The sequence below is a fragment of the Macrobrachium rosenbergii genome, chromosome 50 (assembly GCF_040412425.1).
Source record: "Macrobrachium rosenbergii isolate ZJJX-2024 chromosome 50, ASM4041242v1, whole genome shotgun sequence".
In the NCBI taxonomy this organism is placed as follows: Eukaryota; Metazoa; Arthropoda; class Malacostraca; order Decapoda; family Palaemonidae; genus Macrobrachium; species Macrobrachium rosenbergii.
This window is the reverse complement of record NC_089790.1, coordinates 8705001-8727850: the sequence shown is the minus strand read 5'-3', so window position 1 is coordinate 8727850 and position 22850 is coordinate 8705001. Positions and strand designations below refer to the sequence as shown.

The following is a 22850-nucleotide window of genomic DNA, read 5'->3' as shown; positions in this document are numbered from 1 at the left end:
CTTTTAACCACCACAGTTTCATAACCTTTATCCTTATCTGTTGTGGCATTTATAATTACTCTTTTATTTGTTTCATTCAACGTTCTTTTTCCCTTTATTTGGGAAATAAAAATACTGTATAAGAGATACGACAATCGTCGCCTGTATAACAAAATAAAGTCCCCTATATTTGCAAGAGGCCTGATTTCGTTACCAGTTGCTGGAAAACAGATTTGGCAACGCTTTTTTGAGTTATGTTTATTGATATCAGAAAAATAACAATGGTTAGCGAACTGAATGGCCCAGATTGCGGTGTATATTTCTTTTGGTATGCACGTCAATGACTATTTTAAAAAAATCTACCAATTAAGTTCCGAGAAATCGTGCTGACAGGATTAATCAGGTGATCTTTCTGAACGAACTTTACTGAAAAAAAATATTTTTGCAATAAAACCGAATAAGAAATTGGTCTTGCTCAGTGGAAAAAACTCACTGCAATAAAGCCTAGAAATGGATCTTTTTTTTTTTTAGGGAATACTTCTTTCGCAAGGCTAAAATCATGAACAGAACCATACCCAAAAACCTTCCCACGCCTTATTCAAAGGGGGACAAAACCGCCCGCATAAACAGTTTCATGGTCTATCAAGACGTTCGAGTCCATAGACTCCGGAGAAACTCATTGTCCTCTTTTCTTCGCCCTTTCCTCGACGCAAACAAATTTTAGCGCGTTCTGCATCTTGCCAGTCGCTAGTAAAACGCCGGGGCGAAGCCACAGTCGCTAAATCGGGCCCTAAACATGCCCATCTATCCGCCAAAGCCTCGTCGTAAAGTGACAAAAGAGTTCGGAGGAGCCTCGCAAAAGGCTTTTCATTACAGAGAAGTTAGTCTTTCATCGGCGGATTCTGCGAATTTGCTCAAATTTGCAAAAAAAAAAAAAAAAAAAAAAAAAAAAAAATGATGATGATGATGGAAAAACATGACACGGAAAGGACTCGAGAAATTCATGTTTGCAAAACGGCGTCAAGCAGAGTCAATGATCTACTTATACATGACTTGACACTTTATCGTTTGATCCGTTTTACAAGAGTTATTTTGGTCCGTGTCAACAAGAGCTTGTTGCCCTCCGCTGACAGTCATCCACCTTTTTGCATTCATAATGGCGAATTGTTTTCGAAGCGGCGTCATGCATATGACAGAGTCGCTTAAGCAGAACTGACTCAAAAACAAGCTGAACTGGTGATACACAGCGGTGCAAATCAGCTTCATAATGGTGTCAGGAAATGATAAAATAATTCTCGAATGAAAAACAGCTGGGACAACAGAGCAATGGCTAAAAACGACTTTCATGTAAATGAGATGGACTCTGCGAGAAGCAGTAACATTAGATCGATCATTTTCTAGACTATTTATAAATCAGGAAACCTACTACCGGAATAAATAGATGAGAGAGAGAGAGAGAGAGAGAGAGAGAGAGAGAGAGAGAGAGAGAGAGAGAGAGAGAGAGAGAGAGAGATCGGAAACAATTTTGATCACAGACTGTCTTCATTTTGATGTGTATGTATGTGTAAAATAAATAAATAAATAAATAAATAAATATATATATATATATATATATATATATATATATATATATATATATATATATATATATATATATATTATATGCTTCGACTTTTTAGACCAAAATATGTTTGCGTAATTTGTATACGTAACAGACTGTTAGCCGACAATTTTGAACATTTAATCCCAAGTAAAATCTTTATAATATCGAAAGATACAATAGCCAATCTGCCACCGTGATAGCCACAGTGCTTTATGGAAATATCGTAGCCCTGATCCATGAATCTCATCCTTCCAAATTCCCCCAAACGGTCTATTTCCTCCCCTTTTTAAACACCGTCTCTTATTTACGTCCAGAGATAAACACTGTGCTTCCTTGTCTCAGTCTTTGCTGAAATTTGAACCAGTAACCATATGTCACTAACAGAATATTCCTTAAAAAATGCAAGAAAAACATTACGGGCACAGCAATAGTAAGAACTGCTCTGTAGTCACCTATCGCAAAAATAGCTTAAGTAAAGAATATGCCGAATTTCTTCGGCGCAATCGAGTTTTCTGTACAGCCGCTACAGCGTATAATCAAGGCCACCGAAAATGCATCTATCTTTCGGTGGTCTCGGTATAATGCTGTATGAATCGCGGGCCATGAAACTTTAACCACGGCACGGTGGTGGCCTATCCTATGCCGCTGCCAGAAGCACGATTATGGCTAACTTTAACCTTAAATAACTTTAAAACAACTGAGGCTACAAGGTTGTTTTGATGATTGGAGGTGGAAGATCAACATAACAATTTGCATCCTTCTAGTCTCAGTCGTTTTAAGATCTGAGGGCGGACAGAAAAAGTGCGGACGGACATACGAAGCCGGCACAATAGTTTTCTTTTACAGAAAAATGAAAAAGCAAGTGGAAGAAATAAAGTACAAATGGAAACAGGAGCCAAACACGGTTTGCACACCTTTAAAACAATCCATCTACCATGCATACAGGATTCCTTCGTGTAAAACTCAATCCATAATGGGTTAAATAGGTTCCCTTATGATCAAGAATGAAAGAAAGGCCTTGAACTATGTGACGCGACGAACAATCTGAGATAGTCCTTAATAGAAACTGTGATTCAAGCTATAATATACACTTGTGTGAAATATGAGTAAAAAGAGGGAAGAAGAATGGACAGCAAATGCAAAAATGTACATCGGATTAGGTGACAAGGACACTCAGTGAAAAGTAGAAATGAAAACACACCCGAGAAAACACTGAAAAGAGGCCGCAACTTTCGCTGTATCACGTTCAGAATTTTCTATCAAATATAAGAGGACAATAAACAATAACTATAATATAAAAGAGAAGGATAGACAAGAACTATAAAATACAAGATGAAATAAACAAGAACGCATATACGAGTAAAAAATCGAGGAGAACATGAAGAGAATCACAGCATCTTCCAAGACGACATCAAGAAGGATTGAAAATGAACGCAACGATTAATCCCGTTTGTATTTTGAGTATTTTGAGCCATCGGAAACCCGCTCAAGAATTACACGTATCACCTGTTTGTTTATACCGGTTCTCTTCAGCTATCCGGGGGATTACGGTATCATTCCGGCAGTAGTGAGGCAATTTCCATTACAAGCGAAATATGGACCCCTGCCACCAGATAGAGAAATCTCCTGTAATGGAGCAGAGTAAAACTTTAATGCTTCCCTTAATGTAAAAGAAGGATTTCTCTGTATCTCTCTCATTTTCTTTTTTTCTCTTGCGTTTATAAATTCTCCTTTGTTTAAAAATTCACTCTCTCTCTCTCTCTCTAACTGAATTATTCAAAACGTTTTAAGAATTTCCCCCATTCCAGGGGCGTCTCTAAATTTTGCTAAAGGGTTCTCTTAATTTTTATTCATCATTTCTACTTGCGACAGGAAAATGTTCTGTCTCATCCCATCGTATCCCATTCCTGTCTGTCCGTCAACAAAATACGTTACTAAAAACACTTCCTTTCTCCTAACCTTTCTTTTTGAAGTCAAGTGCATAATTCTCAAATAAAATCTACATTGATTTTAATGGGCTTTTTCTCTTTCTTTGTCTTTTATCTCTCTGCCTGACATTGAACTACCTTCCAATGTAGAAAGTTTTTCTCTACATAGGAAGGAAGTTCAATGCCAGGCAGAGAGAGAAAAGACAAAAAAAGAGAAAAAGCCGATTAAAATCAATGCACCTGACTTCAAAAAGAAAGGTTAGGAGAAAAGAAGTGTTTTTGGCAACGCATTTTGTTGACTGACAGACAGCAATGGGATCGGATGGGATGGGACAAAACATTTTCCTTTCGCATCAACTACATATCTTTCTACAACAGATTCCCTCTCTCTCTCTCTCTCTCTCTCTCTCTCTCTCTCTCTCTCTCTCTCTCTCTCTTTTGTGTCTGTGTTACTTGTTTGTCTCTCCGGAATACCCTCGCCCTCCAATTCTTCTGCCGTTTACCGACCCTCTCGCCGGCGGCTGCAACAGCAGTATATCATTTCTCTATTACCAACACTGGGATTACAATGACCAGCCCATTCGCTTTGTTCGAAGTGCAAAAGCTTTGTGAAATCTGTCGCGGACGAAATTGCTGGAATCTGCAAAATGCAAATTGATGTCATGAAATGGCAATTAGACGACGGTTGCATGCGCACTCAATTCGCGTGTCCACTTGCGCCCCCCGGCCAAGGGGTCAAACGCTCCCTCGCTGATTATTTGTCAATGTTAAGTGGATGACCGGCCAAAACCTATTTGTTCGGACTGTGTGTGGGTGTCCGCTTCGTAATGGTTCGTAAAAGCATTGTGCGTGTTCGTGCGCCGGATTAATAAAAGACAAACCAGGGGAGAGAGAGAGAGAGAGAGAGAGAGAGAGAGAGAGAGAGAGAGAGAGAGAGAGAGAGAGAGATTCTTTTGAAGGGTACCTCGAAGAAAAGACTACACATTTTTCCCACACGTACTTATCTTTTTAATAATTCGTCAGTTTTTAATTAGATGAGAACTGGAGTTATTTAGCAACTCGGGCACAAGATCTGACCAAAGATCAAGGAATGGAGAATATTTTAAATGCTTTTGTTGTGTCAATGGCTAGTGTGGGTATTGATTTATTATTTTGTTCTCCAATAAACGGTTTTCCTCAAGGACATATGGTTCACAGATAAAGAAAACACCCGTCACATTCACGGTAATCCTTTTACTGCTGAATCAGGAAGATGAATCCAGCTGTTTATCTTGCCTACGCAATAGTTTCAGTAACATCTGGTCGACAATCCCCACCCATCACATTAAGTGTAACAATCGTCTATATAAACGATTCATGACGAAGAAAAACAAGAAAATTCCCACAAGAGAGACAGAAAAAATTCTCAGATACATGCACACTTGCAATCCAAAGACCGCATGACCGGTAACCTAGTTTCATTTGTCGAATCCCTGCGGATGTTAAGAAACCTCATGCCATATTGTCTCACACTGCGTGAGTCACATACTGGAATTAACTTTTGTGGGTTCAAGGGAATACATATGACGTTGACCTACAAATCTACTGCATCACTTTATCAAGTTCAAATCTACTACATTGCTTTATCAGGTACAAATCTACAACATTACTTTATCAAGAACAGTGGTAATTCTCCAAGACTTTATTTTAGCTGAGTAATAATCCTTATGAATAGGAAATAACCAAACTGATTACATACACACACACACATATACTTATATGTACATTCTGTACATATAATATATATATACATATATATCTACAGTATATTATATATATATATATATATATATATATATATATATATATATATATATATATATATATATAATATAAAAAGACTCTATGTTTACGGCTATAGTAAGTTTTTAATTTCAACACGTTCAAATGAAACTTTTATTTATTTAAGCTACATCCCTATTGCATAAATTCTCACACATTTTACCCAAGTTGAATAAATGGCCGTGAATGATGTTTCAAATAACAAAAACAACTACGCAGAGCATTTAAAAGTCCATGGGTGTTATTTCATGAAACCTTTCACACGTTTGAAGCGTTTGTCTAAAAGTGGTAGATATTTTTAAGTCTGACATTTAGCAGAGCAAGTGTACCCATACCAAAAAAAAAAAAAAAAAAAAACATTACAAACATTGTGTATAATAAAAATCCACAATTAAATAGCAAATACATTACTATGTAAAATAAACAAAGACTTTCGTACACTTGAACGGTGTTCCTCATCAGTGCTAACGTTAAAATGTAGAATAGTAATATATTTACTATATCATTGTGGATTTTTATTACACAGATTGTTTTTCACGAAACTGTGAATCTCTTAGCATTACAAACCTTCACAATCACCGTCACGAAAATAACAAAATAATACTTTCGACTTGACCGATTTTGGAAACACAATATGAAAAGTGATAAAATTACAGTACGCGTGTTGCTTGAAGTTTTTCTTTGCACGTCAAAAAAAAAAAAAAAAAAATTGTATCTGTAATGGCACCTCTACGGTAATGTTAAAAGTGAACGAAAATCATAACATCAAAGAGCATGGAATCGCGCGACGTAAAAAATAATGTCATCATTATTAAGCGATGAGTTAAACCAGAGCATAACAAAGTAACGGTAATCCTATGCAAGAATTGATGAAACTTTTCCATATTCGTGCGCAAATTCCTTTGAAAGTTATTTGCGTATGTGTGTGAGTGAGTGAATGAATAAGTGTGAGTGTGAGTGAGTGAGAGTAACAACAGCTGGCTTCAGGGTACTCTACCAATGGGATACCGCCTTGGCCCGCAGATAGGGCGGGGTAGGGAAAGAAAAGATTCAAACCCCAATTCACAATCTCGTGGCCTAATATATATATATATCTTCTTCATCTTTTAACGTGCTTTTATTCCCATTTTTGTATGGGGTAAGCTAAGGACTTTTGATTTGGCTTTGGGGTAGACCTGTGGTCTCGATCGGCTGCCCTGCCTGACATCGCTTAGATACGTATGTTTCATGTATCATACCCGACCCAACGCCCTTTCTTCCCAGCAGCGAGAAGTTATTGCGCGGGTATGGCGAGAGTTCGAGACGTGTGAGATGTTTGTTATGTTTTTAGAAGGTGTTGTAGTGGCTTTGTTTTGTGTGTGTATTTAGTCTGTAACATCCATTTGCTTTTTAAGCAAACCTATCCGTTGATTACATATATAATCCCGGATGTCTATAGCAAAGTGTCTGCCTCTCTGACCAGTCGGCTGCGGGTTTTGAACCCGCGCCACAGACCTCTACGAAGTCCGCTGCTGCTGTAACCGACTGAACCACCGAGTCTCTCCTAATATATATATATATATGATATCGTTTTCCACGTTCAATACGACCCACCAAAGTCGATTGACTGGGAATACTTAATGTACGGTCCTAAATAACTTGTCATACCCCGGGGAATCGAGTTTGAGAGTTATATTAAAAGTTCAAGGTATGTATATGTATATGTTTACGTATATACACATAAATGTGTATACACACACCTATAAATATAAATATATATATATATATATATATATATATATATATATATATATGTGTGTGTGTGTGTGTGTAATTTATTTGATTACTTAATTTTTTCATATTTGTAAGCGTTCTTGTGAACAATTTGTAAGCGTTCTTGTGAACAAGAAAAATATGACACTGATGTGGAAAAATCTCCATTACCTAAAATTACCTCATGAATTTCTCATGAAAAATTCAAGCTCAAATCAATTTGTGAGGAATACAACTTAAGAGTCCCCACCGTCGGCTTCTGACCTCGCCATCCTGAATACTACCTGAACACATCATAAGGGTGAGTGACCTAAAAAACCAAGCAGAACCAGACCGAAAGATGAAAACTTGGTCAAATGAATGCAGAGCCGACCGAGGTGGCACCAGTCGAGAGGGACCTGGCCAGCCGCCACCAAAGGCACCATCCCGTAGAATTGGCCGTTACTCTTTACATTCTTCCTGAAGGGTCTCGAGGATCCCCCCCTTCGGCAGCTCCTACGACATCGTCTTGCGAGGCATTTGAAGCCTTTTATTGCGACGGTTATAAACTTAACTCCCTGTGTAATGACACCGCGGGGGAGGGGGGAGGTGGAGGGAGATGACGGGGAGGGGTTACTTGAGAAAAGAGGATTTGGTGCTCACTCCGCCTCACTTGTTCTCTATCCCTTATTTGAGATGGCGAACGAGGGAGACAGCCACTTCTCCTCATCCTCTTATAACGAATAGATGAATCCCCGGACTGATTCCGTCTCTGGTAATTCATCTCGCTCGAACAGTACTGCCCGGTCTGTGTCTTCGGTTTCATTTTATGGGGAGTCGTTATACAAAATCTGCAGAACAAAAATCACTTCGAGCTCAGGGGTACTTCTTGTCTTCTTTCTGATCTTGATTCTAAAGGCTACTCTCTTCACGGCCGTTACACACACTAGCGGATCGGGGGGGTGGGCACATATGGGCACGTTGCCCCCACCCACCCCTTTAAAAATAATGACAAAATAGTAATACTGAAGATTCAGATAATAATAACATAAATGAGAAATATAAAAATGTGAAAAAAATCTATTATAGAATAAAAAAATTTTGCGAAAAAATAACAATAATAGCAATAACAATAATCTTAATGATAATAATAATGGATTCGTATATATATATATATATATATAAACTGGTGGCCCACCATGAAATTTTTCTGGATCCGCTACTGACTACACATGTATAAGGAGAGCTGATGTTTCTCCTTACTCTTGGAGAAAGCAAAAGTACAAATTATGGCTGATCAATTCAATATTAGCCTTACAATTAACGTTTATGCTATATATTACCATAATCACGACAACATTAAAAAACATTAACTATCAACAATAATAAAAATAATGCTTTTTACTCATGAAAGATTAAGAACGGCAAAGCACGGGAAATTTATCCCAAGTGACCTCATACCAAGGAGAGAATGAAATAATGCTTTTAATCAGCTCAGGAAATATTTCTCTCGCTCAGCATCAAATGTATTATGCAAATAAAACCCGAGAGTGCCAACCTTTCAAGGAAGATCGTGCGAATCAAATTTGAGAATAAAAATACAAAAGACGTTTTTGTTGATATAGGAATCTTGATTCTAAATTTAAAACTCATAGTAGAATGCCAGATGGAGCTTAGCTGGGTTCGTATACGACGCCAATAATGCGGTAGGTATGCGTTAGTCTATAACAGTGAAAGTTAAATCAACAATGTCAAGGTATTCGTAGGGAATCAGAGAGAGCCTTAAGCCACTGCGCACAGAGGTAGCACGATAATGAATCAGATAATGAAAACTCAGTCAAAGATATTCTATCAATATGATATCAAAAATATTCTTCAATATGATATTACGCAAAGATATTCTAAATCAATATGATATTACAAAGTCATATATTCTACAGATCAATATGACATTACAAAGTCAAAGATATTCTACAGATCAATATGATATTACAAAGTCAAAAGATATTCTACAGATCAATATGATATTACAAAGTCAAAGATATTCTACAGATCAATATGATATTACAAAAAGTATTCAAGATCAATATGATATTACAGAGTCAAAGATATTCTACAGATCAATATGATATTACAAAGTCAAAGATATTCTACAGATCAATATGATTTTACAAATATCTGCTTCCAGTCATTCCTTGTAATGTTATCCATGCAACCACCTAAATTTTAACTCTCCATCACGCTCACTGCGCGACAAACATACCTGAGGTATGACATTCCGCTGCCTTCATCAATGGAATCTTAAATGATACAGTCAAATTTTGTTCGGCCGATACCCCTCACCAGATCATCAATCCTTCGGACAGGTATTGCTCCCACCCTCACCAAGTGTTCAGCCACCCCGTTATGAGAACAAATCTGTTGGGACTGTTACGTTAGGTCTTGATTCATTTACACCGGAAAGATACTAGAATGGTGGGGGAAAGGTGTTGAAGGATGAATGAGTTAGTGAAATTAATTTAACAGGTTATCTACACCAACAATAATGATAATGCTCAAATTGAGGCTGGCTATCGAATAAGGATTTTATCGAACTTCAAACATGCTGTTAAGAGTTCGGTCTTTCTGGTTGAAGAGATAGTTGAGACTATAAACAAAAATTTGCTATAACTACAGTAAATGCATTTTTGAGTTGAACCATAACGTAAAAAAAGAAAACATCAATAATTATCTTGGGCCTATTTTGATAATACCTGAATCAAATAACTTGATGACAAATGAGATACGGATAAATATTAATCAATATCCAAAAGACTGAATCCAGCCAATGCTTAATCCCCACCCGTCTTTGACAAAGTTCAAAAGCCTTCTAATTGGCTTTGGAGCTTTTGAAATGTCTCCTATATTGGGTAAAGGCCTTTGTTGATTAGTGTTATTTTTACGGAGAAAACGGAAGAGACAGAGGAACGAAAATCTTATGAATATCTTGAAAATGATTCCGCCCCGATGGGGGAAAAAATATCTGTCGAGGCCCTTCTGTTGAATGGTACGAAAGAGTTACGTTTCTTTGTTTGTTTTTTTCTCTCTCTTTCTCTCACTTTTTCCTTATCCCTGTAAAATCAGAATGCCGTTGTTAGGGCCACATGGAGTGAATAGTACTCGTGTAAGATTTGGAAAGGGATACGAAATAACTGATTGCTACCGCACAGGTCGTTTGAAAGCTAAAAGATACTTTGGAGAAAGATGAAAATAGCTCTGATGGCAGGTACAAGCCGTGGCTAGGCAAACTATTAGAAAAACTCTTTTCATTTTAAAACGTCAATGAATATGACAATCCTGATAACTTACCTTACAATGACTGGAAATTTTCGGATCCAATCTTACTAAAATACTGCGTCCAATAGGAGAGAAGAGCACATAGGCCAACACTGAAACTCGACAAGAGGATAAATGTTCCCTGGCTGCAAAGATTCAGTTTTCAAAGCCTCTCTTTGGTAAAACTTATTGAAGACTGTTTAGACAAAGGCCAAATCACCCCCCTCAGAGAGAAAAGGAAACTGTAGACGCGTTAGGTGGCAAGAGAGTATTGCACTATATCTCGACGGAAGATACAAAGCTCACTTTTTATCTACCTTGCCTGATCTTTCATGGCAACATGTCTAGACGTGTACGCCAAAAGACTCAGTGTGATGCACACTGGAACCATTCATTATTCATTTATACGCATAAATACATACATGCATATACGTGTATATATATATATATATGGGACTACAATAGTCTGTCGCTAATTTTACACAGGCTATTTTCATGCTTTCGAATATTAACCCACATAGAACCCATTAATATCAAATTCACTTTACCTCGGGATATGTGCAGCAACTTATTTTTCCATGTAAGTTCCAGTCTCCCTAATGCCAAACCAATTAGGACACAGGTTCGAACTTCGGATCCTGGTCAGGATAGGAGCACTTACCATAAATAATTTCCTTTGGCTGTAAGTTTCTTTTCTCAGTTAAAGCTGACTTAAGCAGAAAATTAAGTACTAAAGGTTAGTAAACCGTGTGGGTCGCATCAGGGGTGACTAGAGAGAGAAGCAAGACCCAACAGAAATGATATGTGGCCCACGCTCTGATACCGCAACTAAATTTAGCTCGCAAGGTCGGCAGGCAATCTAGATACACTCTATCGACCACTTGCTTGTGCACCAACCGGCGTCACTTGAACCAATTGGTCTGAGACAGCAAATTTCTTTTTGTGTACTATCAAAAGCTGGTCCTGTGATGACCAATTTTTTTCACTGGCACAACCATTAGTAATCCACCAACTTTCACATCATAGAATAACTTACGGGCTGCTCTATGAGCAAGAGCCCGTGCTAGCGTAAGCCAGCTTAATCATATACAGCAACAACATGAAAATACATCATTGGGCTCTGGGCATAATTATTATCTTCTTTCACTTAAACACCAGATGTGAGATGTCCTGACCTTCATAAAACTCTGGGAAAACAATCCCGCGTAATACTTACATTTACAATGATAGGGAAAAAGTTAGAGAAAAAGAATGAAAAACAAACAAACAAACATGGAGACTCAACTTTTTCGTACCACCAAAACAGAAGGGCCTCGACAGGTATGTTTTTCCCCACCTGGTTAAAATCATTTTCAAAATATAAGATTTTCGTTCCTCTGTCTCTCCCGTTTTCTCTACAAAAATAGCACTAAATCAACAAAGGCCTCTACCCAATAGAGGAGACATCTCAAAAGCTCCAAAGCCAATTAGAAGGCTTTTGAACTTTGTCAAAGACGGATGGGGATTAAGCATTGGCAGGATTCAGTCTTTTACAGAGAGGGTGGGAACTGCTTTCTAATTACCAGAATTGTTCTGCGTCACCTGAATCTAATCATTGGGATAGTTATCCCCAATTTAGATGCACAATAATTGATTTGAGAGACACGGCACGACGCCCAATACCTGGTAGGGAAAGAACAAAAGGGAATTTTGCGGTCAGATTTGATTTCACAAAATGATTGGCCTTTTATTGACGGCAGTTAAATCTTTCTACGGATTCGGCCAAGACGTCGCTGCTAATTAGATGTATTGCTTGTGGCTTCTATTTTTTCCAATCAACTGTCATCGTTGATTCTTAGGGCGCTGAACTTGTTTTCCACAGGCGCTCCTGAGATTAATTCTGTAGAAGTAATTATCCCAAAATGGAAGGAAAACAAAAGAATATTTTCCTACTTTTAAATGTCAATTGCTTTTCTCAGAAGGAATAATGAATTTTTACAAAAAAAAAAAAAAGATCGGGATGTGTGTGTGAGAGAGAGAGAGAGAGAGAGAGAGAGAGAGAGAGAGAGAGAGAGAGAGAGAGAGAGAGAGAACATGTTTGTGATTTTCAATTATTACCATACTGTACATCAAACGAAAATATTACTTCAATTATAATTTATGCGCGTGTTCGGCCGCGCACGCGCATAAACTATGACTGACGTAATATATTATATATATATATATATATATATATATATATATATATATATATATATATATATATATATATATATATATATATATATATATATATATATTTAGTCATTTACCCTAAAAGGTGCTGGCTCCGGAAGAAATAAAGCAACGGTCACAACAGAAATGATAAATAACCCAGAATTACTGGCGAAGTCCAGTATTGTCAAGTATCTTAGAATCATTACAGAAAGTGTTACTCATACAGAAAATAATGAAAAGGTTATGACCACCAAGAAGTACACCTATCAATCTATCTAGCTTTTCTTTCCTTTCCTTTTTTTTTTTTTCAAGGAGCATGTTCAGTACAAGACCGTCACAATGACTGTTCTTTTCGGATTCGCGTGAAAAACTTCTCTTGAGTTATTTAACCACAGGATGCCAAATTTAGTCAGTCAAACAAAACTGTTTTCTTGTGTAAGAGTCTTTTGTTCACTTCCCTGCAGATGACGTGTGCGGTACAACATAGGGTGCGATTGGCACCCCTGGAATACCCAACGTCATTAAGAATCTTATGTAAATGTTTAAAGGAATTGAGAATGGTAGGATCTGACAACAAAAGCAAACAATGGACTTGTCTCGGAGTGAAAGAATTGTATTAGCAGTCTGGAGAAAAAGAAGGAAGAGAATTCAAAAGCTTGGCAACAGAAGGAAAGAATTTTTCATTAAATTGTGCAATTCAACCACTGCCTGTTTTTACATAACGAAGGCTCATAAAAACTGCGTTGATCTTAAGTATACCTTAGTTTAACCAGACCACTGAGCTGAGTAACAGCTCTCCTACGGCTGGCCCGAAGGATTACACTTACTTTACGTGGCTAAGAACCGATTTGTCAAGCACTGATCTTGTGAACCTACCTGACAGGAGTAGGCAGCCCATTGAGTTCAGCACTGAAGAACTGATTCTTCAGTTACGCCTCTCTGTGGCCGAGTAAAATACAAAGAAAAGGCTTGGATGTCGGTCGTTAAGTAATACTCTACAAGAGCATAATGATTGAGAGATAAGAGTAATACTCTAAATAGCGACAAAATTTTAATACTTCAAGGGTAGTAGGAGCAGAAACAAGAAGGCTATAGTTGGAAGAATTTGAAAGGTTAGCTTTCTAAGGGGCACCCTGAACTAGTGCAAGTTGCAAGAGAAAGAATAGGAAGATTTTTTATGGCAAAGCACGGTTATTTCATCTTCTGAAGGACATCGACCACAATTCAATGGTGGCGCGAACTTTTTTGGTTACTTAGTCCATACACTTGTCCACGACTCTGTCAACTTTATTATCGTATTTCTTTGGCAAGGCAGATATCCCATTATACAAAAGAAGGCACCATCTTCCAAAGGACTTAATGACAAAAAAGAGGATTCATAATTTCTCTGATAAATGGCTTTCTAATAAAGTATTACCCAGCTGAAAATAAAAGAAAACTACCGAACACTCTGCACGAACAAGCACCTTACGGTCTGGTAAAAAAAAAAAAAAAAAAAAAAAAAAAAAATGATTTACATAAAATACGTAATGTACTGAATACTAGAAAAACATGAGAATGACCCACTACTTTCTGTGCATATAGGATAAACATACAAACAAACACGAACACACCCACAAGCTCAAACAAACGCCCAGACACCCTCGCGTACGGCCATTAATCAAGGATTTGAACGAAACAAAGATAGTGTGCATATAATTGATCATTTGAAAAATGACAAAGCCGCTCGTAATCTACTTCATCTGTATCCATAATCAGGCGGAAGATTACATGATTAGGCAAATCCATAACAGCCAGGATAATCAGTTGTGAATAAAATCACTGCAATGGCACAGGCAGACGACATTAATTACCTCCCATTCAAATAGTTGCATCCATGTCCAAAACGTCAATCAGTTACAGAGAGGATGAAAGGAGATAAGAGCATTTGGGGAAAAAAAAATAATAAAACTGAAAGAGTCGATAATTGGGGAAAATACCGTACAGTATATCTACAGTATGCAATCACATATTCCCTTTAATAAAATCCGTCATATGTAGTTCTTCAATTTATCAGATTTATTTCCAGTTATTTATTGCTTTAAGATATTTGTGCGTGCATTCAAACATACCGCGATGAATGTAATAAGAAAATGTTTAATGAAATTTATTCATATCGGCTCAATCTTGTATTTGGCTTGATAATCACATATTAGCTCAATCTTGTAACTGGCTTGATAATTACATGTTTTGGTCAAACAGTCCTTCGCTAATCCTCAAGTATTTTTCCTTAAAAATTAAACATTATGTTTCATAAGCCTAATATACCTTTTAAATCTAAATTTATCGCGCCTGTGTTGCTTTCAAAAAGGGGTTAAAGCCTTCAAGCAGAAGAGCTCGCTTTGCTTTCAGGATGACCTTGCATCATGTATATATACTCTAGAAAATTCTGAAGCCTGAGGATTATCTAAAATTAATTTGTAAAAGACTTGATAACTGGAAACGAACGCAGTCTTTTTAAACAACCATGAAATTGTATTCATTTTATTTACCACCGAGTCAAAATTACTTAAATATCAAATTTGTTTATACGTCTGCAATGACGTTTCTCCATTGGAGGATATTCACTTTACAGGGGTAGAATGGAATGGAAGACAGAAGTCAGGCCAAAGGCCAAGCGCTGGGACCTATGAGGTCATTCAGCGGTGAAAGGGAAACTGAGAGTAGAAAGGTCTGAAAGGCGTAAGAGCAGGACAACCTCGCAGCTGCACTATGAAACAATTGATAGGAGGGGGTAGAAAGAAAGATGGAAGAAAGACAATATGAACGGAGGTACAGTAAAAGGAATGGTGGGGGTTGCAGCCAGGGCCGAAGGACTCTGCAAAGAACCTTAAGCAATGCCTGCAGTGCACCGCATGAGGTGAGTAGTTTCTACAGTCGTGGAGAAAAAAATGACGTCAGTGAAAATTCGGGTGCGTCCACTCAACAGCAAAACATGTCATAAACACAAGTCGGTAACTTATCGCACACACATCACAAACAGGTCGAATACACGACTAAAGCAAGTAAAAAATGCGCCGGAGTTTCTTTGGCGCAATCGAGTTATGGGTACAGCATATAATGTATGAAACTCTCACCCACGCCCCACGAAACTCTCAGCCGCGGTCCATGAAACTTTCAGCCACGGCCCGGTGGTGGCCTGTGTTGTTGGCACCTATAGCGGTGCCAGAAGCACAATCATGGCTAACTTTAATCTTAAATAAAATAAAAACTGCTGTGGCTTGAGGACTATAATTCGGTATGTCTGATGATTGGAGGGTGGGTGACCAACATACCAATTTGCAGCCCTCTAGCAGTAGTTATTAAGATCTGAGGGCGGACGGGCGGACAAATAGCCATCTCAATAGTTTTCTTTTCCAGAAAACTAAAAAATCAACTGTTAAGCTGTGACAAACTTTAGTTCTAAGTATTTTTAAGATAAGCTTCCACGAAACGAACAGCCTCAACTATCCTGGACGTTACAGGCAACAGGAACTGAAAAATTAGATTATTTAGAGAACAATGGATGCCTCTGCATCCTGGAGACCCTCTGCCTTAAAGAAGACAATTCGTTAATTAGTCTAAAATACATAATAATTTACACTACCATTATTATAGCAACTCTGCAACCTCCCAATTGTCCAGATTCACCAGTGATCTCGACTAAGTGTCGTTGGTCAACATACGCTTTTGTTTGTGCAATTGTTTATATATGCCTTTCAATTTTCACTAATATATATATATATATATATATATATATATATATATATATGTATACATATGTATATATATGTTATACATACATACATACAAATATATATATTATATATATATATATATATATATATATATATATATATATATATATATATATATATACATATATATATATATTTTATATATACATATATATATATATATATATATTTATATACATACATACACACACATATATATATATACGAACTTGCCAGGATGACGTCATCACCAGGCTAAAATTAGCGACAAAAAACAGCCAAATCACTGAAAACACATTGCAAACGGTATTCAGTAAATGAAACTGGCTAAAATTAAAATAAAAATCAATACAGCGAAAAGCATTCACGAAAAACGGAGCTTAAGAAGATTAAAATTTAAATGTAATTATACATACTTAAATATGAAGGAAAGAAGTGGAAAACGTTCTCATGTGCAACTGTTTTTTTTATATTTTTTTTAATTCAGTGTTCTCTAACGTCACATTTACCTATGAAACGGAACAGGAAAATAAGCTATCATTATTGGATGTTCAAATACAGAGGAATAAAGTTACATTTTAAAGTTCGGCGCTCAGGGAAAGTACATACATTGAAGTGGATTTAAATGTCCACCTTTATGCCAAAATTGTAGGAAAACTAACCTGAGTACCCACACTGAGGAAAAAGGGCACATAATGTTTGTTCTGATTTGAAGCTTTTCCTTCAAAACACTGCTTTCCTCTTGGATGATTTCATCTAAAATCTATACCCTGCCTTTATCTTTTTCCTCCTAAGTTATTTTAAACAGACTCTGTACCGTCGTTTTGTCTCTTATGAAACTGCAGGATAATTTGAAGGGTAAATTTCATCCTAAACTGGTACGGGGCACTGTCGGAAAAGGGGACAGTATCATGCAGTTCTACAAAAGTTGCAAGAAATGATAAAACAGTTTCTCCATATGTTCCATTTGATTTTTTCTTTAATTTTTTATTGGATATCTTTATAGCTTTTTTTTATTTAATTCATTTATAGCAAACATTTTAAGTGGTATGTCCATTAATTTTTGTGGCTTATTTCAGCCTAATGATGAGATTATAGATATTGACAACTGGCAAAAAAAAAAATCTCCCTAGCCTTGGCCATTGTATGGGTCATCAAATTATACACACACACACACACACACACACACATATATATATATATATATATATATATATATATATATATATATATATATATATATATATATATATATACATACTACTGTATAATCTTCCTTCAACAAACCAATCGACGGAAAGGTATTCAGGCACTTTAATATCCAGGCGCAAAATGATATTAAATTTTCAACCGATTTTTTATAAAGCACACGCAAAAAAAAAAAAAAAAATTAATAAATAAAAAAAAAAAACTGAACGTAAAATAAATCATACAACATCCGTAAAACTACGGCCTAAAAAAATAAGCGGGACGTGAAAGACCAAAAGACCAAAATATTTCATTCCATTTGAAATATCATCCACCTTCAATTGCGTACATTATTCGCTCATACATTATTCAACAAGCAGTCCCTCTCCTTTCTCTCTCTCTCTCTCTCTCTTTCTCTGTTTATTTCATCACCACCTTTCTGAATTTGTCCCCTGCTATCCCTTTATCACAACATCAACCTCCCTATAGCCATAATCTCCCCTTCCATTATATCCTGCAAACCCTCCTCTCCGTCTTTATAAATATCCTGTCCCAACGCTGTCAAGGCCTTCATCACACTTAACCCTAGTGGGACCTCTCTCTCTCTCTCTCTCTCTCTCTCTCTCTCTCTCTCTCTTCAATCATTGAACCTTCCATCCACGACGGTACTGCCCCATACCAGCCAAGATAGAATGCCATCCTTCCATATCCTCCTCCTCCTCCTCCTCCATGCTACTCAGGCTGAACGTCTTATCTTAATTTCATGTGGCTTTTCCAAAGTCAACATAGCCCTCTCCACTATCTGTGGGAGACAGGCGAACACGGAGATGAGTATCTACAACTGGAAGAAGCTTCGTCTTTATTGTTTTTACTTGATGTAAGAATTCGCCTTAAAAAAAAAAAAACGGGATGCTGAAAAAAGAAGCTATTTATATTTCATAGTGCCAGTCGCTCTTTCGTAAGAAAACAGTACGACGATGAATATTTTTAGTATATCCTCTCACACTGATTAGACGCAGATATCTCAAATTATTTACGTATGGGGACTGAAGGTAAACCCAGTACGTTTACATATTGACATCTTGTAAGTAGTCATATAAAAAGAATGAACAACACTAAGTGTTGAACTTGAAAGGATATCCTGTAGAGAAGCTATTACAGAGATGCATAAACTGTTTGTATGTACAGATGTTATTATTAAAAAAATAATAGTCGGAGATGAAATATCACATATCAACAGTTCACAATCCTAAAATATTATAAGAGCGTACATGATAAAACAAATTATCTAAATGACTGTATAATAACAACACAGAACAACTTCTGTACTTAATGTATATCATAAAAGGCCTTTTCTATCTTTTTTTTTGTTTTTGTTTTTGAATCTTTTTAACATTCCGAAACTCCAGTGTACTCTTTTGGTTTTCTTCTCGATATGTCTGACTCGGGAGTATTTCGTCCAGTTAAAAACTAAATTATTTCCTCTTTATTTATATTTGATGTATTTTTTAATCTGTAGGCTGTCTAAGTCTTATTTCAGTTGGTGCTTTTGTGGGAAGAATAAAAGTTTCAGGCGGCCTTGAAACTATCCTCAGACTACATTTTATCTCTTACATACATACATACGTACATACATACATATATACATATAAACACCACACAAATATATATATATATATATATATATATATATATATATATATATATATATATATATATATATACATATATATATATATATATGTGTATGTACATATATATATATATATATTATATATATGTATATATGAATGCATACATACATACATATACATATATATAAATGTATATATATATGCACATGTATATATGTGTCTGTGTAAAAAACGGAGAAATCTTCGAGAAATTTATTAAAGACTTAAATAACCAAACATACAAAAAAAGGACTTAGAATCTTATGATGCATTTAAGTCCTAAAGTCTTAGCGTGTCAAAACATGCATGCGTCCACACACATGAATATGTATATCTATACGTTTTGGTTATTCAAAGACGTCGGCTTTTCCATGAATGTAAGTGAAGAAATATTTCGCTTTGGTTTCCACTTTTTTTTTTTTTTACTTTCTTTTCTACACATACGGGAAATCTCACTTTAATCTGTATTTTTAAGTTCTCTTATCCTTTACAAAATATCTTTGTTAGCCGTTTAGTAAAAGTGAATTTTTCAACTTTCGTGAAGACATTAAATTCAGTCACTAGGAAATGTTGTAACGTCTGTACTTTTATGTTTCTTCTTCTTCTTTTTTTAATTCTTTAAATGCCAATCTTTATTTAATTTTCCTCGTTCATTTAGCCTTCTTTATAAAGATTCTTGGAATTGCCACTCAAGAACAATTTTCCAAGCTACTGACACTAAATAATACCATCATAAAATTATGAAGAATTTTCAGAGACATTTTAGTTCAATTATCAGTCATTTTTACAGTGTGTCTGAGTACAAAGGTGTATGAAATTTCAGCCAAAAGACTTGACATAATTGTCATCGGTTACTTTTATTACTTAGAGCAATAAGTGTTTCGAATAGTTGTGGCGAAAATCATCTTAATATAAAACGTTTTGACTTTCTATTGTGTGCTATTGGAATGTACTGTCTCTTATTAGCATTACAGGAAGTACTATTTTTCCTCACTTACTAAATCATGACAAAAATAGCAATAAATAGAATTGACCGCACACAATCTCCCTCTTTTTCGTATTATGGAATGAGAAGATTTGGATTTTATTGTTTTCCCTAAAATTATTATTATTATTATTATTATTATTATTATTATTATTATTATTATTATTATTATTATTATTATTATTATTTCAGTAGATGAAACCTATTCACATGAAACAAGCACACCAAAGGGGCTATTGACTTGAAATTCAAGCTTCCAAAGAATGTTGGTTTCAACCTCCCACCGCAGCAGACACTACACTGCAGCAGTAACTGATCATGACACAGAGCCAGTGACTTGTCATCGCCCTGGGGGAGACGCGAACCAGCGACATCTGAGTGGCACGCCACGACACTAACCACTATACCAGCGAAACAATTTCCTACGACGTTTCTTTTAACTGTAGTATTGTTTTTTTTTTCTCTTTTAAGGGATCATAATCAGAAAATAAAATTTGCAACTGATTTTTAGCTTTTTACTCACATACGGATTTGATCATATGAATGGGCTTCGACTATTGTAAAAATACAATTTTCATAATAGAATAAATAATTAGATGGCAAAGACCTTACGAATCAATGTTTTGTGGGAAATGAGTATATTGCAAGTGGACATTTTCCTTTCAATCTTCCTTATGTTTCAATCTTATCTATAAAAAAATCATTAGCAAAATCTTATCTAACCTGATTGCTCGCTCCACAAATCAGGTCACAGTATGATACGCTTCCTATTAAATGTAAATTTTTCGTATTGGGACCACTGCGATAAAACTGATCACATACAAAATGACTACCCAAGAGACACACTCTCAACAGGTTGATTTCAGAGAGAGAGAGAGAGAGAGAGAGAGAGAGAGAGAGAGAGAGAGAGAGAGAGAGAGAGAGAGTCATCATTCGATCTACTTTGATATGGAAATATAATCTTCATCACTCACGCTGGATTCACATCTGAACCTTTTTCATCTCGAAATAACTTTATTAGGTTGCGATAGAAGACAAACTATCTTAACGCGTAAAGAGGAGAGGGAATATGTCGAAAAAATCTCGCTCACGGCGCCATCTTTGATTCGGGGCGGCTTCTTGCAGGTGTGCGTGAAAGATTATGTGATTTTTAGCTGCAGCGCATATAATTATGATGCATGTGTATGTATGTATTTATGTATGTATGTATGTATGTATTCACTCCTTACAGTTACGCTTGACACTGCAAGGGCTGATTTCCAAATGGAGAAATTCTGACGTCCGTGGAAAGTTTCGAACCCGCACCGATATGTCCGAATGAGGATTATATCAACTTATTAAATTTGAGAAAGTTTGGAAGAAAGTATGACTCTTAAGCTTCTTTTCCCCCAACAACTGCACCTAGCCAGTTCCAAGCTAATGCATATCTGTAACGTTTCACAAGAAGTTTAACTACAGGCAATGGACATTTATACACACGTACATACATTGCATGTTTGTATGTGTATGTATGTATGTATGTATGTATGTATGTATGTATATATATATATATATATATATATATATATATATATATATATATATATATATATATATATATATATATATATATATAGATGACTTTGAACATTCATGCTGTAATGCAGACTGATATGAATAAGTATATGTGTTATTTTTATGTTCATTATATATTGCTCTGAATCGATTAGATGATACCAACAACTTAACTATAACTGCTTCCAGAAACTTTTTTTGAAATTAAATATTTACTTATATACCTGACGTCAAGAATTAGTATCAATCACATAACATGATACTATAAGTGAGACATTTTAAACGGTTATGACGACTTGAGAGAGAGAGAGAGAGAGAGAGAGAGAGAGAGAGAGTTATCCAGGATATATTACCCAAAAAGATAAATGAACTTCCCAACAGACATTTCAGCTCAAAAGCTGAATTCAATTCGAAATGAAAAATTTGCCCCGATATCGAATTCTACAATAATTTTCCCAGCATTTGGTGGAAATACCAATCTAGTTTATTTGCATACCTGGAATTTGTTGCTGATAATCAATGCAATAACATTTTACTAAAATATTACCAGATACTCCAAGTATCCATCTATCAGAAAACGAAAGATAAACAGGTAGAAAATAAGTATCACTTTACATGAAATGGACTAGTTGACCCGTTATTTGAAATAAGGAAAATGATAGGCAAAGTAATACCGGTTTCTACAAGGACATCTTTTAAAGGGATTAAATCACATATTTATGTAGCATATTCTACAGAAATCACTCAACATCAGCAATGGACATCTCCAGTTTATAATGTCCAAGAAGGCGGATGATCTTGAATATACTTAAAAGATAGTCATAGTGAATTACTGTATTTCACTCTTCTAGGGGAAAATTAAATCTCAACTCTGTTATTCCTGACGTCCAGGTTACGGATCGTTCGAGGGAAAATAATACAAAGAACCATTAGAAAGCAGAAGATGAAAGAATGGCACCAGGAAGCATTTGAAAATGACGCGTTCGTACGTCATAAGTGATCCAGAGGAAATACATGTATATAAAAAAAAACATCCAGTTCTTCACAAGTTCTGGGACTGGTCCATATGAGCAAAAATGATCTAAAGAGAAAATGAATTAATTGGTAGTATATTAATGCACA

General features: G+C 36.0%; 1 protein-coding gene across 2 annotated transcripts in view; it reads right to left on the bottom strand.

The window, feature by feature from the left end:
• The window catches only part of LOC136832583 (lachesin-like), a 578121-nt gene that overhangs the window by 152048 nt on the left and 403223 nt on the right, over positions 1-22850 (bottom strand). The window lies entirely within an intron of this gene.